The sequence below is a fragment of the Bombina bombina genome, chromosome 9 (assembly GCF_027579735.1).
Source record: "Bombina bombina isolate aBomBom1 chromosome 9, aBomBom1.pri, whole genome shotgun sequence".
NCBI classification, from domain to species: Eukaryota; Metazoa; Chordata; class Amphibia; order Anura; family Bombinatoridae; genus Bombina; species Bombina bombina.
In genome coordinates this window covers 27,110,831-27,128,722 of record NC_069507.1, presented here as the reverse complement: position 1 = coordinate 27,128,722, position 17,892 = coordinate 27,110,831, and the positions used below count along the sequence as shown (strand labels likewise).

At 36.5% G+C, this 17,892-nt stretch overlaps 1 long non-coding RNA gene across 1 annotated transcript in view; it reads left to right on the top strand.

Annotated features, from left to right (window-relative positions):
* The window catches only part of LOC128639469 (uncharacterized), a 48,952-nt gene extending 35,995 nt beyond the window's left edge, over positions 1–12,957 (top strand). The window contains exon 2 of the long non-coding RNA XR_008399206.1: positions 12,719–12,957. This is a non-coding gene — a long non-coding RNA (uncharacterized LOC128639469). The remainder of the gene's footprint in view (positions 1–12,718) is intronic.
* Positions 12,958–17,892: the final 4,935 nt, after the last annotated feature.

The window sequence follows — 17,892 nt, the reverse complement described above, 5'->3', positions numbered from 1 at the left end:
GGCTTTGTTATTTTATTAGGGGGCTTAGAGTAGGTGTAATTAGTTTAAAATTGTTGTAATATTTTTATTATGTTTGTAAATATTTTTTTATTTTCTGTAACTTAGATCTTTTTTATTTTTTGTACTTTAGTTAGTTTATTTAATTGTATTTATTTGTAGGAATTGTATTTAATTAATTTATTGATAGTGTAGTGTTAGGTTAATTGTAGGTAATTGTAGGTAGTTTATTTAATTATTTTATTGATAGGGTAGTGTTAGGTTTAATTATATCTTAGGTTAGGACTTATTTTACAGGTAATTTTGTTATTATTTTAACTAGGTAACTATTAAATAGTTCTTAACTATTTAATAGCTATTGTACCTGGTTAAAATAATTACAAAGTTACCTGTAAAATAAATATTAATCCTATAATAGCTATAATATAATTATAATTTATATTGTAGCTATATTAGGGTTTATTTTACAGGTAAGTATTTAGCTTTAAATAGGAATCATTTATTTAATAAGAGTTAATTTATTTCGTTAGATAAAAATTATATTTAACTTAGGGGGGTGTTAGTGTTAGGGTTAGACTTAGCTTTAGGGGTTAATCCATTTATTAGAATAGCGGTGAGCTCCGGTCGGCAGATTAGGGGTTAATAATTGAAGTTAGGTGTCGGCGATGTTAGGGAGGGCAGATTAGGGGTTAATACTATTTATGATAGGGTTAGTGAGGCGGATTAGGGGTTAATAACTTTATTATAGTAGCGCTCAGGTCCGCTCGGCAGATTAGGGGTTAATAAGTGTAGGCAGGTGTCGACGACGTTGAGGGGGGCAGATTAGAGGTTAATAAATATAATATAGGGGTCGGCGATGTTAGGGCAGCAGATTAGGGGTACATAGGGATAACGTAGGTTGCGGCGGTTTACGGAGCGGCAGATTAGGGGTTTAAAAAAATATGCAGGGGTCAGCGATAGCGGGGGCGGCAGATTAGGGGTTAATAAGTATAAGGTTAGGGGTGTTTAGACTCGGGGTACATGTTAGAGTGTTAGGTGCAGACGTAGGAAGTGTTTCCCCATAGGAAACAATGGGGCTGCGTTAGGAGCTGAACGCTGCTTTTTTGCAGGTGTTAGGTTTTTTTTCAGCTCAAACAGCCCCATTGTTTCCTATGGGGGAATCGTGCACGAGCACGTTTTTGAGGCCGGCCGCGTCCGTAAGCAACTCTGGTATCGAGAGTTGCATTTGCGGTAAAAATGCTCTACGCTCCTTTTTTGGAGCCTAACGCAGCATTTGATTAAACTCTCGATACCAGAGTTAAATTTATGGTGCGGCCAGAAAAAAGCCCGCGGAGCGTTAGCAGCCCTTTTACCGCCGAACTCCAAATCTAGGCCTAGGTGAGCTGTCAAATGGTAATGAGTCGAGCCCAGTATGAGTGATGTCCAGTCTATGACACATACCATTATGTGTGACTGACAACACAACAATTTTCTGGGTGATGCAAGTCCCTATAGATTACTAACAGATTCTGCAAATTCAACTTAGTTTAAGAAGATTTGCAGTGTAAGGGACCTGACACATACTGGGACTGAAAGTGTTAACACAGTGAGAATGTACTTGTAATATGAAAACACTATCTCAACAGGGCCAACATACAGCAGCATACTCCTGGTATTATTTATATACTAACATACAGCGGCATACTCCTGGTATTATTTATATACTAACATACAGCAGCATACTCCTGGTATTATTTATATACTAACATACAGCGGCATACTCCTGGTATTATTTATATACTAACATACAGCAGCATACTCCTGGTATTATTTATATACTAACATACAGCGGCATACTCCTGGTATTATTTATATACTAACATACAGCGGCATACTCCTGGTATTATTTATATACTAACATAAAGTAGCATACTCCTGGTATTATTTATATACTAACATACAGCGGCATACTCCTGGTATTATTTATATACTAACATACAGCAGCATACTCCTGGTATTATTTATATACTAACATACAGCAGCATACTCCTGGTATTATTTATATACTAACATACAGCAGCATACTCCTGGTATTATTTATATACTAACATACAGCGGCATACTCCTGGTATTATTTATATACTAACATACAGCGTCATACTCCTGGTATTATTTATATACTAACATACAGCAGCATACTCCTAGTATTATTTATATACTAACATACAGCAGCATACTCCTGGTATTATTTATATACTAACATACAGCAGCATACTCCTGGTATTATTTATATACTAACATACAGCAGCATATTCCTGGTATTATTTATATACTAACATACAGCAGCATATTCCTGGTATTATTTATATACTAACATACAGCAGCATATTTCTGGCATTATTTATATACTAACATACAGCAGCATATTCCTGGTATTATTTATATACTAACATACAGCGGCATACTCCTGGTATTATTTATATACTAACATACAGCAGCATACTCCTGGTATTATTTATATACTAACATACAGCAGCATACTCCTGGTATTATTTATATACTAACATACAGCAGCATACTCCTGGTATTATTTATATACTAACATACAGCAGCATACTCCTGGTATTATTTATATACTAACATACAGCGGCATACTCCTGGTATTATTTATATACTAACATACAGCGGCATACTCCTGGTATTATTTATATACTAACATACAGCGGCATACTCCTGGTATTATTTATATACTAACATACAGCGGCATACTCCTGTTATTATTTATACTAACATACAGCGGCATACTCCTAGTATTATTTATATACTAACATACAGCGGCATACTCCTGGTATTATTTATATACTAACATACAGCGGCATACTCCTGGTATTATTTATATACTAACATACAGCGGCATACTCCTGGTATTATTTATATACTAACATACAGCGACACACAATTCTGTATTATTTATGTGCCAACGTATAGCAACACACACACATACACCTACCTACCTATACATGCACAGCATGCACACACACATAGCACACCTACTTACATGCACGTACACACACACACCTACCTACCTATACATGCACACACACTTATACATGCACAGCATGCACGCACATACCCTGCAAACACACACATAGCACACCTACTCACATGCACGTACACACACAGTGTAAAATGTCTACCTGATCTACAGTATGTCATCTTTACTTTGTCCTTTAAAATATGTTTGAAGCAAACATAATTGCAAATATAAATTCTAAATATTTGCCATAAAAACAAAGTAAAATGTGATTGGAATAGTATTTGAACCTCAATTGCTTCAAGTCATTTTCTGTCTCCAGAAAAATCCCACCTAAACCAAACAAATTTGGAAATATTTCCTTCTTTTTAGTTTCCATGGTAACAGCAATCTATGTTCCTCACGTTTATGGTAAGTTTACAGCACTTTCCTTGTGCTTTCTTTGTCGTCTAATTGTCATATGCTTTGTTTAAGGTTGACATAAAGGTGTCAGGTATTTAATAATTGATTTTAATAACAACCAATAGACCCAAGATAATTATTTAAATGACTATAAATTATTTTTAACATGAACAATAAATTCTGAAAAATAATCATAATTTTAGGCTAAAGACTAAAAAAACTATTATTATTTCCTCCCCAGGACCTAGAATATATATTTTTCTGGCTGCACCAGCAAAGTTATTGGGGGGGGGGGGGTCTACTCAGAATTTAAGGGACAATAACATCAAAATTAAACATTAATTACATTTTTGTTTTGTTCTTTTTGTATCCTTTTGTTTAGAGTAAACTTAGGTAGGCTGATAGGTGCTCAGGAGTGTTCATGTGAGTGTCTATAACAATCGGACAACAGTGTTTGTAACTATGTAAAACATTACTATAAACAATGTTGCAACCACTGCTGCCAGGTGACTTAAGACTCGTGCATGCTCCTGAGCTCACCTAGAATTACTCTTTAGTAAACAATGCCAAGAGAACTAAGCAAAATTGATAATTGAAGTAAATTAGAAAGCTGTTAAAATCCTGTGCTCAATTAAGTTTAATTTTGACTTTTCTATACCTTTAAGCACTACAGTGAACAAATCAAGGGCCAAATTACGAGTGGAGTGCTTACAATTGCGTGCGAGAGAAAAGGGGTGCATTGTGGGCATTTGGTTTACCGCTCGTATTACAAGTTGAAAGTAAACACGAACGCTCCATTTGTAATGTGGCCCTTTATAGGGATAGGAAAGTCAAAGTTAAACTTGTTTCATTCAGATAGAGTATTCAATTTTAACACACATTTAAATTCACTTTTAATTATCAAATTTACTTTGTTCTCTTGGTATTAATTATTAAAAAGCATATGTATATATTCTACACTACTGGATGCTTGCTCATGATTGGTGGCTACACACTTTTGTCTCTCATTGGCTCAGCTTTTGTCTCCCACTAGTGCATTATTGCTCTGGAGATTACTTTAGCTTTGAAAGGGTTTAACACACATGTAGGGAAAACTGCTCGTTAGCACGGCACCCCTGTTACCGCAAAACTCGTAATCTAGGTGAATATCTCCTAGAATTTTTTTTTATATTTATTTGTTATACAAAAAAATCTGTTATTTTTTTGTTTATAAATGATTATTAATGCTAAAATTTGTACATATATCTTTGCACATACGTGTGTGTGTGTGTGTGTATATATATATATATATATATCTACAGTATATACACACAGAGACAAGCACACTCACAGGAACGAACAACTGGCTCAATACTATTGTTAGCCTGTTCTATGGCGATTTACCACCTGGGTGCAGCTTCTTTTAGCCCAGTAATGCTTTTCACAGAGTAGAACTTTCCTGTAGTATATCAGTCTGATCCCGCCTATTATGGTCAGTCCAGCGCCGAAATACCAGGCAATTTCTCTCTGAACAAGGAACACAGCAACCCCAGACGATCGTTTCGTCCTTCATTGGTCCTCGTCAGTGAGGTGTAGCCATATTCTTCTAAGCACACTGAGCAAGGAGTCCACGTCTGGTTTCCCCTTTTTCCCATAGGGAGACTAAATACACACAGAGAGAAGCACACTCACAGGAAAGAACAACTGGCTCAATACTATTGTTAGCCTGTTCTATGGCGATTTACCACCTGGGTGCAGCTTCTTTTAGCCCAGTTATGCTCTCTGACTGATATACTACAGGAAAGTTCAACTCTGTGAAAAGCATTACTGGGCTAAAAAGTTGCACCCAGGTAGTAAATCACCATAGAACAGGCTAACAATGGTATTGAGCCAGTTGTTCATTCCTGTGAGTGCACTTCTCTCTGTATGTATTTAGTCTCCCTATGGGAAAAAGGGGCAGCCAGACGTGGACTCCTTGCTCAGTGTGCTTAGAGGAATATGGCTACACCTCACTGATGATGCTATTGAGCCAGTTGTTCCTGTAAATGCACTTCTCTCTGTATGTGTATATATATATATATATATATATATATATATATTTATATTTATATATGTGTATATGTGTGTGTGATGTCAAATCTTTTGCAAACATATTTACATGTCCCTAAATTCCTTTTCTTGTTCTAAACAACGTTGTCTTTCATATCTCTGTGTTTATTCATACCACTATATGTATATAGTGTAAATGTATTATTATTCTGAGCAGGAATAATTGCGAATATAACATGTAATCAGGGTATCATATGTATTTATTTGCAATCAGTGGATATTTTAAGAGCTGTGCCAGTTTTTTCTCTGTACCTGTGTAACTCCTGATTGCAATCTAGTTTTAAAAACCACCCCTTCACAGGTGTTATAAAATGGGCTGGCATATACGATGACATTTCTTACTGAAAGAAATTCAAGAGAAGTAAGAAATACCCTGAAAATAGCATGACAGTAAAGAGGTGATTTTAATTTCTGCTGTATCTGAATCATGACAGTTTGATGTTAGGTGGGCTATCCCTTTGAGCTATCAGCTTCAGATTCTATTGAATCCAACATCAATTCAAATTTTAAAATCCTTGTCTAAAATATTACACTGTGTGTCCTAATGTCAGCATCAATGTTTATCTTTAATACTAAATTCACATATACATACTTTCGAAGTATAATACACAATGTAACAAATGGCACTTTCAAGTTCTGATGAGTGATCAATGACACAATTATCGAGCAATTTGATTCATTAGTGATGGTTTAAAATGTATATTTGAATCAGATTGGCTGATGTCATAAATCATGTGATTATGCATATTCCAATCAAAAGTGGTTGAAAAATTCACTAGTGTGTGTGTTGTTTAGGAGTTTGCGTCAAAATTGGTGCAAAGTGGAGAGTAAGACTTGTATTACATGGCTTAATCATGGTGCACATAGATTTTTCCAAAAAATAAAAAGGAAGTTAGCAATATTATGTTGTGTATTTATTTAATTTTTATCTCTATATCTATTAGTGCGACAAGTTTGGGGCAAGACTTTTCAACAAATTTGTAGAATAATGTCAAATAGAGTCAAATGTGAATTCGAAACATCTGCAATGATGCAAGCATCGATCTGCGTCAAATTGAGATCACAGGATTGTATTTTACGTCACAAATTTCCACCTTTGCCAATCTTGACATTTTGATAACTATGGTGGATCAATATTGCGACAAATACGACGCGGTATTCAAGCGTATTATCAGTTGACGCTTTGATAAATTGACCCCTTAGTGCGTAGAATACACAGGGCAGGACAAGGTGCACCATATTTGTCAATCAACTAAATTCATTCTGAAAGCAGATAGAACAGATAATGAAAAAAAAGTAAAAATGTCTGTAGTACAGCTGTCCAGTCTCTATGGTTTCGTAACCTTATTCAGGGTAATCCTAAACATCTGCCTGATACCATGTATTAGAGTCTTCACACATACGCATAAGAAAAATTGACCTCATTGAATACAGTTAGCTAGATTACAAGTGGCGCATTAAAGGGACATTAAACACTAAATAAATACTAGATAGAATGATGCATTCAAAGAAAAGATTAGTCTGAGAATCACATGTAGATGTATTTTTTAAAGTTTCATTAGCTGTTTAAATATTGAAAAAATAAGTGTAAAGTTTTAGTGTCTATAAAACAATGGGAGCTGCCATGTTGTAACTTAGATTACCTTCTCTGCTGTGACCAATTAGGGACAGTTTTTTAAATAGGTCACTAAAGTGTGCAGCCAATGGCTGTGTGGAATATGAGTGTTCTGCACTTCCATTTCTAAAAGGAACTGAAAAGCTCACAATTTCAGAATGGAATTACAGGAAAAGGGGACAAAATAATGAATATATATTGCAGACTTTATTATTATTATTATTATTATTATTATTATTAGTTATTTGTAGAGTGCCAGCAGATTCTGCAGTGCTATAAACATAGGCGGTATACAAGGTAGCAATTATTGGGATCAAATGGGTAAAGGGCCCTGTCTAGAGTCGCACTGTTGTAGTCAGCTCTTGTGAAGGTGATCTGAAAGCAGTTGGGCTCTTAGGCTTACATTCTAAGGAGGTTCATGGCAGATAGCAATGGAGGAGAGTTACTGGTATTAGGAAAGGTTAGTGTAGGTTGTATGCATCCCTGAACAGAAGAGTCTTTAGGGAGTACTTGAAGCTTTCAAAACTAGGGGAAGAGTCTTGTGGAGCGAGGCAGAGGGTTCCACAAGATGGGAGCCAGTCTGGAGAAGTCCTGTAAACAGGAATGTGAGGAGGTAACGAGAGGAGGAGAGTAGAAGGTCATGAGCAGAGCGAAGGGGACAGGAGGGAGAGTATCTGGAGACAAGGTCTGAGATGTAGGGGGAGCAGTGCAGTTGAGGGCTTTGTATGTCAGAATGAGAATTTTGTGTTTAATCCTGGAGGCAAGAGGAAGCCAGTGAAGGGATTGGCAGAGAGGTGCAGCAGATGAAGAGCGACGTGTAAGGAAGCTGAGCCTGGCAGAGGCATTCATTATGGATTGTAAAGAAACAAAACGGCAGCTAGGGAGACCAGAAAGGAAGGAGTTGCAATAGTCAAGGCAGGAAAGGATGAGAGAGTGGATTAAAATCTTAGTTGTGTCTTGTGTAAGGAAATGTCTAATTTTAGAGCTGGTTTTTAAGGTGGAAGCGGCAGGATTTAGCCATGGGGGAATATTTATCAAGCTCTGTATGTAGCTTGATACCCCATAACCTGTCCGTCTGCTCTGAGGCAGCGGACAGGCATTGCCGGAATCAGCCCGATCCAATACGATCGGGTTGATTGACACCCCCTGCTAGCGGCAGATTGGCCGCAAATCTGCATGGGACGGCATTGCACCAGAGGTTCACAAGAACTGCTGGTGCAATGATAAATGCCGAGAGCGTATGCTGTCGGCATTTATCGATGTGCAGCGGACATGATCCACAATGTCGGATCATGTCCGCTTGCACAATAATAATTCGGCCCCTTGGCCTGAATGTGAGGAGTGAAAGAAAGATCTGAGTCTGACTTTCTTTTATATATATATATATACGGTTTATCACATTATATTACCATCTCAAAGTGTTTGATGTCCCTTTAATCTTAGCGCGGGTCATGATGAGCAATAATTAGTGCGTATATAACAAGTTTAAAGTACACAGTTGCGTTTGAGCGCAAAACAAAATTTGAGCTCAATGAATATATATATAGTTACTGTATGTATATATATATATATATATATATATATATATATATCCATATTACCAGTCTTGTAAAGAGTGTGTCTGCTCAGAAAGCTTGTTGGTGGCTTCTATCATGTATTAGTCCACAGACCAACCCCTGTCATTCTTCTACATTCTTCAACTGGGAAAATAAATATTTAAGTACTAGGAAAGGGGTACAAATTTTAAGTAATATAAGCATGTATGTATGTATGTATATGTGTGTTTGTGTGTGTGTATGTGTATATGTATGTACAGTATATATATCTATATCTATATCGAGAAACGTTCATCTGGGGTTGTTGTTTGTCTTGTTCAGAGAAGAATTGCCTGGTATTTTGGCGCTGGACTGTCATTGGGCAGGGTCAGACTGATATGCTACAGGATATTTTTTCTCTGTGAAAAGGCATAGTGTGCTAAAAGAGTGTGCACCCTGAGTTGCAATGAAAATGAACAGGCATGGACGTTATTCTAGCTTTTGTTCTATCTCAGGATTGCTGTTCTCTCTCTTCTGATATTTATGCTAATTAATCTTGGGTCTCCCTAAGAGTAATGGGGGAAACCAGACGTGGAGCCCGTGCACACATGCCCTGAGAGAGATGTGACTGCACCTCACTGACGAGGCCCACAGAAGGCCGAAACGATCGGCTGGGGTTGTTGTTTCTCTTGTTCAGAGAGGAATTGCCTGGTATTTCGGTGCTGAACTGTCATTGGGCAGGGTCAGACTGATATGCTACAGAATATGTTTTCTCTGTGAAGGGGCATAGTGTGCTAAAAGAACTCGCACCCTGAGTTGTAATAGAAATGAACAGGCATGGAAGTTATTGTAGCTTTTGTTCTATCTCAGGAGTGCGGCTCTCTCTCTTCTGAGATATATATAGATAGATAAATATATAGATATAAATATATATAATGCATAATGAAATATTTTATGGGCAAATAAATTATTAGTTTAACATGACTTGGAAAACAAAACGTGTTTATTTACATAAATATATTCTCTTGTATCTGCTACAAAAAATGTAATTCATAATAGTTGTGAAATTAATTAAAAAAAACAAAACATAAATAGATCCCATCATGCTCTATGAAGGTTGTGCAAGGTTTTGACCTTTTTCTCTATTTCTTTCAAAAAATAGATTTCTGCATTTTATTACAGACAGGTTACTCTGAATAGCACGAAATATCTTTGCAATGCTGATACAAGATACCTGATTTATACCATTTCTTTATGTCTCACAACCCGAATTTGTTCTTGAAATTGCATATTCTGCAAAAAATGAAACGGAAAGCTTTTTTCCCAGATAGCTACTGAATTATTAAGTACAGTTTAGTTTACTGTGTTCACTCCAGAGAGTCTAGCAGATAACCTCAAGAAAAAAATAGACTTACATTAATTCTGTCCAAAGGTTTAGTCTTAATTTTAAATATGTATTTTATGAGTCTAAATTAAAGTCTATAGATTTTTTTGGAATGTATCATGTACAGTTTTAAAAATGATTTATTTAATTAGTTATAACTGCTGCAAAAATAGTGGTTTGTTAAGTATTTAAAAATACCTTTTTCCCTAAAAAAATCAAACCAAGTTAAAACTTTAAAAACATATTAAAGCTGAAGTAAAGGTTTTTGCACATCGCGGCCCTAGGGACACATACACAGCTCATAGGCTGATTCAAGAACACCCACAGGTCTATTGGTAGAGAGTGGCAAATCCTACAATCAATACATTTGATCCTCAAAAAACAACAACAAAAAAAAACAAATACTGTAATACACATTAAGGGGCATTATTACTAATGTGCGAGCGGACATGATCCGATATTGCGGATCATGTCCGCCGCACATCGATAAATGCCAACAGCATACGCTCTCTGCATTTATCATTGCACCAGCAGTTCTTGTGAACTTCTGGTGCAATACCGCCCCCTGCAGATTTGCGGCCAATCAACCCGATCGTATTGGATTGGGCTGATTACGGCGATGTCTGTCCGCTGCCTCAGAACAGGCGGACAGGTTATGGAGCAGCGGTATTTAGACCGCTGCTTCATAACTTGTGTTTCTGGCTCGTCGGAGCTTGATAATTCGGCCCCTCATACCGTATTTTAGGTGCAATATAAAAACAAAATATGACATTAATATATCGTTAAAGAATTTTGGATGCAAATAAATGTTCTTTATAGTAAACTTTATAGTGAAAGGATATTCAAACAATGGTTTTGTGAAGTAGGTTACATCTTTGGGTTGCTAGAATAAGACCCTTAATTAATGCAAATAGAAAAGGTATTGAGTCTTACCCCCAACATCATTGCAGCCAAGCTATGACTTTAGCTCATATATGAAGTGTTCACATAGCCTCGGGTTCATGCATAGCCTCTGTTAAAAAGGTAATGCAATATATAATAATGTTTTATAGTTTATATGTTAACTAATATATGTGTGGTAATTTAACAGAAAAGGATAAATAGAGCTTTTCAATGTATGGTTTAAATTTCTCTATAATAAATGGAGAAGGAAGGTTGAGGAACTTCTTCCTATAGGATTCTGAGACTTATAGTTCCTCAATCAGAAACCATATAGCAGTGCAGCAAAAGCTGAACTATATTATCCATAATCCCCAGCAGAGTGGAGCTATTAAGGTAATTGTCTGAAAGCTGGTAAAGAAAATGGTTCTATTAAATAGCCTTGTTAGTATTAACTGACTTAATTGACTTTGGACTTCATCACAATCTTGCACTTATTTTTGGCAGATAAAGATTTATGAACTTCAGCCAGTATTGTCAATGTGTTTTTCCAGCAATTGCAGTCCAAAAAACTTTCATGATTTAAATAGGGCATGTCATTTTAAACAACTTCCCAATTTACCTTTATCACCAATTTTGCTTTGTTCTCTGGGTATTCTTAGTTGAAAGCTAAACCTAGGAGCTTTCCTAGACCTTGAAGACTGCCTCTAATCTGAATGCATGTTGACCACTAGAGGGCATTAGTTCATTTGTTTCTTATAGATAACATTCAGCTCATGCACGTAAAGTGACCTAGGAGTGAGCACTGATTGGCTAAAATGCAAGTCTGTCAAAAGAACTGAAATAAGGGGGCAGTCAGCAGAAGCTTAGATACAAGGTAATTACAGAGGAGAAATTGTATTATTATAACTGTGTTGGTTATGCAAAACTGGGGAATGGGTAATAAAGGGATTTTCTTTCTTTTTAAACAACTGCAATTCTGGTGTTGACTGTCCCTTTAATACCCCTAAAGTCTGATATTGTTACTTTCCCAAAACAATCATTATCTGCATTGTTAATCTCCCTATTTTGTTATCCAACAACCAAGTGCTCATGATTAATGGCAAACAAAATGACGATTTCTAGGGTTGTTTACATCACATGTTTAGTATGTTAGTGATGCTATGTGTATGTGTGTGTGTATGTATGTGTGCACGAGCGTGTGTGTGTGTATGCATACATACATGCATGCATGCATCCATCCATACATACATACATACATACATGCATAGAAACATACATACATGCATTGATACATACATAGATGCATACATGCATACATAGATAGATACATACATACATACATAGATACATACACACATACATAGATACATATATAGATACATACATATATACATATATATATATATATGCATGCATAGATACATACATGCATACATAGATACATACATGCATACATATACATACACACATAGTTACATACATAGATACATACATACATAGATAGATACACACATACATACATAGACACACACACACACACACACACATAGATAGATGGATGCATACATACATACAGAGTTAACATAGCTGCGCTATCCAACCTTACAAACGTTAGAATATATGAGTCTTACACTTGAATGAAAACGTTTTACTTTCAATTTGTAATAAGAGAGCAAGAATAGGAGCGCTATTGATTTAAGTTGAGAGCTGTTAGCTCCACTTGTAATCTAGCCCTATAGTTAATTATTCAAAGTAAAAAGTTTTATTTTTTATTTTTTTTATTCTGCTCCCTTTTCCTGTAGGTATTACAATTCTGAGACCTGGAAGACACTTCAGACTTCACAAGCCTAAGCCTGCTACACATTTGTTTGTAATTGTTCCCTGCAGAGGTGATAAAACGATGCACGTTTTGTTAACAAAATGACAATGGCAATGACTACTCCAGTAGCCCAGATTGGCTCCTCCAAACAAGTCAAGAAGTGAAGGGAGCTTGGGTATTCAAAAACAATTGCAGCAAATAAAATGTTAATGTATTTCGAAAGTGTTCATACTCGGCTGGTATGCTAATTAATTGCAAGATTACACAAACGTCTTGTAACTTTGTTATTTTATGTCCTTTCAAGGTTCACACAAGCAGTTCCATGCAGTAACATTAATTAGACTCCTGAGACTGTTCTATGCGTCTGCTGTTCTCAGTGAATAAGTACATTTATTTCTCTTTACCATGAACTGCACCCCCAGCTATTTGCAGCAAGGAGTTAATACGCTTTATTATAATTAATGCATTGATCTTGCAGCTGGGATGTAATAGGCATATTATAAAGGGTAATCAGAGGATTTAAAATACGTTTCCAAAGATTGATCAAAGTAATCATAAATATTTCAGTGTTTTGCCATGTGCAGAGTGACAGAATGACATAAGATCACTCAACTGCTCTGTGCCCTCCGGAGATTTCAGTCTCATTTTTTTGCTACTTGATGGACAGTAACAGAAAGCGACTGGTAGATTGGCCCACACTGTACTAATGATGCTGGAGGTGTATAAAATGGGATTTATTTATCATTAGAGTATACCCAACAGCTAACACAAGTGCCAGCCTGAGCCGTCTCTGCCATAGGGATGCTATTTCATGCTCTTTATTGCTGTGATAGAGAATGTTAATGTTTCATTATGTATCATGTGGTAAAAAAAGCAATTAGAAAGGACTTCTTTTCACTTAAAAATGAATTAAGAAAATGTTGTTTAGGTTTTTAAAGGGACATTCAACTCACAATTCAACCATGAATCTGTTATCTAAAAAATGTAGTTTCCACACTCCCTTCGGAGGCTCTGGAATTCATCCAGGCATTTGTACATGCTGCCTAGTGATTGTTTGATATGTGCAGATGTTCGTTTATACATGTGCAAGAGGTTTTTCAAGGGGTGTATGCATGGATTTCAAAACAATACAAATTTTGCTAACAAAATGGCATTTTTAAAGGTATAGTAAATTACAAGTGGCTAAATCAAATTGTGAAAGTACATTTTTTTTTAAATATGCATAATTAATTGTTTTTATGGAAAAATACTTTATAAATTTAAATTGAAAATCCCTTAAATAAATAATCCCATGACCATATCTGCATACTGACATATCTCCCAATAAGCATTTCTAAAAAACAAATACAAATCTGATATGTTTTTTTAAAAAAAAAAACAACAACAAAAAGCATTAAAACTCAAAGAAAAGATCAATTGTATTTCATGGTTTAACGTTGAGATTGTCTATTACAGTTATTTAAAATTTTTGAATAGACACAACATAATGAGTGCCAGTAAGACAAGTAAAGATTTAAGTTCTCATTTATCTAACTGTTTTGCATTTAGGTAAGAAAAGCTTAACTGCCCCAACTAAACTCGGTATATTTTATTCTGCACTGATCCATTTATATAATTTACCGGCTGACTAACTGTAAAGGATTCAACCTCTTCCTAATTAGGAGCCGCATTCAATATGGAGGCCAAATTAGCCGGCTATGATAAAGGAACCACTGCACTAAAACAATATGAGTTGAGGGCTGCTGGAGCAGAAGGGTCTTTTCAGTGGGAAACTATATTTTTCCTGGGAATCCTGAGCAAAAAAAAGCTTGTTCTATGGCTTTGAATGAGGTGTTGAAATGTACAGGACAGTCACGTAAAGCACTGATGTGACAATAAGTAGCTGACAGGGTTTTAAGAATGATCTTGTTTCCTGGTTCACTATAAAGACCGAAGATTGGTAATGGCTATTGTAACATTCATGTAATGTGCATGAATAAAGCCTTGGATATGGGCCACAGATACTACAGTTCATAAGGTAGCAAATGATGGGTACTTTGATAAGTAGTATATAGTTGTGAAGAGGAAGACTTGTGGTCTAGCAGGTCAACATCAGTAACTGAGATAACAGAGAGGAACCAGACCACAAGACAATTGATTAGTCAGATCCAAAATTGCACATGGACCAGGTATAGAGGAACCAAACTGTAAGACAGTAGAGTAGTCAGGATACAGTTAATAAAGTCAGGAACCAGTAATTCAGGACAATAAATAATCACATTCTCATAAAGATGGATCTCTCCCAAATAAGTGTCAACCAAACAATTGCTAATAACCAATAATATGGTGTGATACAATACTTAACAAAAAAGGGAAGCAAGCTGCTAATAATGTGGTTAAAGGAATGCTCAACTCATTTTTTTCCTTTCATGATTCAGGTAGAGCAGCAACTTTCTAATTTACTCCTGTTATAAATTTTACTTCGTTCTCTTGGTATCTTCATTTGAAAACACAGTAATGTAAGCTCACTAGCTGGCCCATCTTTTCTCCAGCACCTGAGTAAAGCTTGCTGATTGGTGGCTAAATGTACCCCAATCAGCAAGCACTATCCAGGGTTCTGAACCAAATATGGGCTGGCTCGTAAGCTTACATTCCTGCTTTTTCAAATAAAGATACCAAGAGAATGAAGAAAAATTGATAATAGGAGTAAATAAGAAAGTTGCTTAAAAGTGCTGCACTAGCTGAATCATGAAAGGAAAAAATTGGGTTCAAGTATCAAACTCAATGTGTAGTCAGCAAACTGACAAGTATGACAAGTATGACAGTATTAAAAAATGTATCCTGTATCATGGTGGATAAGGGGTCTAACAAGGTGGTTTATCATAAGCAGGTCAGAAAATTAGTAAATCACACAAATTAGTCAGCCACCATTATAAACAAGACAGTTTCCTTCTCCAAGAATCTTAATTGTAAGTAGATTAAGCCCCCCCCCCAATCTTCTGCCACAGCGCTCCTTAAACTGTTCTTTGAAAGTACTGGGTTCCTAAAATATACCCCAAAATGTTTCTCTCTGTAGAAAGTGATGGGAACTAGAAGGCAGCAGCTGTAGTTATACTGGTATGGGTAACAGATTTAGGTTATTAGGAAGCAATTGTGTAGTGTACAGGGGGTGTCGTGCATTACTTTTTGATTGGAAATGAGGAGTTATAGTTATTTAGAACTCTTTTGAAGGTTAATCAGTTATTGTGAAACCCTTGATGCTTCCATGGCTTAAATACATACACTGCTCTAGCTTTTGATGATCAAAATCAGATCCAACCATTGCCAAAAGCTTTGTTGAGTGTTTTTGAGGTTGCCCGGCTACAAATTAAATATCTAAAATTGTAGTCTTTCAACTGATTGATTAAATGTGTTCCAGGTATCATTTTTAAACTAAGAAACTCCTTTCTTCTCTCATTAACCCATATCATACCTAAGGAGCTTGTGGATATCTTACCCAGCTTTCCAGCTAGGCCCAAATTATTATTTTATTCTATACTTATTTGTTATCCCGTCCATTCTATTTCTTTAAGACAGTTGCTTTTGAGCACACAACCACACACAAATATCACCTTCTGTTACAACAAGTACGACAGGAAGCCAATATGCAAGTAGTAGTATTTTAAAAATTTGGAGTTCATCATGGGAATAAACAGGAAATATAAAAACAAAGCAATAGCACAGTAACTTGATTAGAGAGCAGACAATTTAGACTTGATGTTTGGCAAGTGAGCTGACTCTCTACACTTGAATCTTGACCGGTGAGTAGACACTTTAAACTTGAAGCTTGGGATATGCACTTAGCGCTGTCATAGGTGGATAAATAAACACATAGTTACAAACTTGACTGCAGAGCTTGCCCTTGCATGAGCACATTAGTAAGTAACTAGAAGTTCCAGTAGATTGTGGGATCAGAACATGGTGGCGTTGCCATGATACGGTTCTACCTCTGCCTGGGACCCATATAGAGTTCCATAGTGACTGCTCCTTATTCACAAATCCCAGAAGGTTAACCTTTCACCTTTTAACTGGTCTGCCCACTCTCCTTCGTCTCACATACAAGTTTCAATGTTTTGTGGGTGACCTGGAACATTAAATTGTAAAGGATTTTTCTGCATCTTAAATTGATACCAGTTTGAGAAGAACGGCATGAGGTGCCTGTCATCTAAGTCCTTGACAAGTGAGTATGTAAATTACCCCCAAAGGAGCATCTATAACAGGCAATGAGTCTTCAAAATGCAGAAAAAGAAAAGTAATTATACCATGAAAAACGTTTAAATACTCGGTTAGCATACAATATAGATGATCACAATGCATATAAGAGGCAATCAATCTTCTGCCTGCCACACGGCATGGCAGAAACAGATAAAAAAATGTACGAGAAACGTTTAAAGGAGTGTATTAGAAACAAAACAAAGAGAAGGTTCCAAGCTCTTATAGAGTCAGATTATCTAAACTCCGTCAGCACAGTGAGAAATATCACGGCGACCCTTTGCATGGGCAGCTCTCATGGAATCCTCTAAGATAAGTGGCTGAACCGGAAAGTTGCTGTGAATTGACTTCTATAGGAACAAATTAAAGAGATATGAAACCCAAAAAATGTTCTTTTGTGATTCAGACAGTGGGGCATATGTATCAAGGTCTGGCGGACCTGATCCGACACTGCGGATCAGGTCCGCCAGACCTCGCTGAATATGGCGAGCAATACGCTCGCCGTATTAAGCAGACTCGCGGCTAATGGGCCACCAGCAGGGGGGTGTCAATCAAACTGATCGTACTCGATCGGGTTGTATTGTGGCAATGTCTGTCCGCCTGCTCAGAGCAGGCGTACAGGTTATGGAGCAGCGGTCTTTGCATATGTATCATTCGGAGCTTGATACATATGCCCCAGAGCGTCCAATTTAAAAAAAGTCTCCAATTACATCTAATAATTTGCTTTGTTCCTATGATATTCATGGCTGAAGAGATATATAGGTACTAGGTAGGTGACTGGAGCACAACACGGCAGGAAATAGTGCTGCCATCTAGTGCTCTTGCAAATGGATAACATTCTTGCACAACTGCTACCATATAGTGCTCCAGATATGTGCACGCTTCTAAACTTACCTCCCTGCTTTTCAACAAAAGATACCAAGCGAA